This window comes from Chiloscyllium punctatum, chromosome 18 (genome assembly GCF_047496795.1).
Source record: "Chiloscyllium punctatum isolate Juve2018m chromosome 18, sChiPun1.3, whole genome shotgun sequence".
NCBI lineage: Eukaryota > Metazoa > Chordata > Chondrichthyes > Orectolobiformes > Hemiscylliidae > Chiloscyllium > Chiloscyllium punctatum.
In genome coordinates this window covers 90358026-90360134 of record NC_092756.1, presented here as the reverse complement: position 1 = coordinate 90360134, position 2109 = coordinate 90358026, and positions in this window count along the sequence as shown.

The following is a 2109-nucleotide window of genomic DNA, read 5'->3' as shown; positions in this document are numbered from 1 at the left end:
TGGTTGAGTGAACTTAAGGTTGTGTGTGTCATAGAAATCCTATCTGGTTCACTGATGGGAAAGAAATTTGCCATCCTTACCTGGTTAGGCTACATGTGCCATGTATCTTCTGGAGCAGAAACGGTAAAGTTGTATTCAGGAAGGCAGCTTTTCCTTTATTTGACTGTGGCATGTGTGGCTAGGCCAACCTTTACTGTCCCTAATTTCCCTTCACCTGTTTGGCTTGCTGGATAATTTCAGAAGACATTTAAGAGTCACAAATGTTTCTATGGATCTGGAGTGACATGTAGGCCTCATTAGGTCAAAATGGGAGGTTTCCTTTCCTCATATTAATAAATCAAATGGATTTTTACAACAATCAATGACAGTCGCCATAGTAACAGTTATTCCAAGGTTGTTACTTGAATTTAAATTCCACCAGCTCTCCTGGTGGGATTGAAACCCATGTCACCTGAATAGTAGCCCAGTCCTCTAGGCTTTGTAGTCAAGTGACATTACCACTACACCAATGTCTGCCAAAGTTACCCCTATCTCAAGGACAATTTGGTGTTGCCCGCCAATGAATAAAAAAGACTCAGATATCTTGAGCTCTTAGCCACTAATGTAAGGCTTTCAGATTGAGAGCAGTTGCTCAAGGTTCAGAATAGTCAGAGCTGAGGTCCCAGTGGTTGGCAAATGGATTGATTACACTTGTTTTACAAATCAGGCCAACCTGATTTGGAACTACTGACCGGAACTACTGTGATGGGACTAAGCACAATATCATATTGATTGATAGCATTTCCAATGTTTCAGATCTAATGATATAGAATTCACATGCAAAACTATACAATTAGTGAGAGAAGCCAATTTAGGAGAGATGGTGGTGAAATGAATATGTCAGGCAACTAGTCACATCCAGAGACCCAGGCCAAGGTCTGGGGATTTAGCACAAGGTGAAATTTGGACTCACTAAAAGTCTGGAATTGGTAAGAAGATTGTTGGCTTAATGGTAACCATGTAACCACTGTGGGATTCTTGTAAAACCCAACTAATGTCTTTTAGGGAAGGAAATCTATTGTCCTTACTCAATCTGCCCTTCATGTGACTCCAGACCCACAGCAATGTTGCTGACTCTTAACTACCCTCTGGGCAATAAAGTTTGGACAATAAATTCTGGCCTAGCCAAAGATGTCCATAGAAAATGACTAATATTTAAATAATGCAAAAGCTCTGATCTTTAACTGCATTATAGAAAATATAATGGCAATAAAATCTGTATAATATATTGATCAATAAGTACATAAATATAATGACCAATAATCAATGCATTTGGATTCACAAATTGGATTTGGATCAAAATGAAGTAAACTCTATGAGCATTATTTACTGATGTAAAATGTAATAACCATAATCAATCAAATGGACTATGCAGTCCATTATAATCGTTTTGATTTACATGATTAATTATCATGTAAAATGTGACCATTTGTAAATTATGTACAGAATATAACCAGTAATCAATGGATATAAAACAGAATACATAATAGTTAATGAGTTGTTGAACATTAATTTCCTAAAAAAGCAAAATTGAGAAATGTTGCTTTTTACAAAAAAAAATTGAAAGAATAATTCATAAATACTCACAGAATAGTACAGAGCTTCAGTATTGCTGAAAAAGAGAGATATACAAATGAAGCTTTTCATTTTGGATTCATCAGCAGATGCAGGAATACTGAAAGGGAACAATAATTTATAGTCCCTTTGAAATTTGGCATTCTTGCTTCTGTGCTGATAAGTTCATCAGTGCATCTCTGTTTCTCAGCAACACTTAAGCTCAGTTCTATTCTGTGCACACGTATGAATTACTCTTTCAGTTTTGTTTGGCTAAATGTTATGATGCCCAATTTCAAAGGTGCAAGAATGTCAAATTTCAAAGGAACAATTCTCATGTAATATCAGTTATCATTCCATTTGAAATTTGTTATTCTTGCGACTGTCCTGATGAGTGCAAAACAAAACTTTTGACTGTATATTTCTTTGTTCAGCAAATGAATTCGCTGACCTATCACAAATCTGATTTGCATTGCTAACTCTACCTGGACCTGAGTTCTGGCTTGGACCACCCAA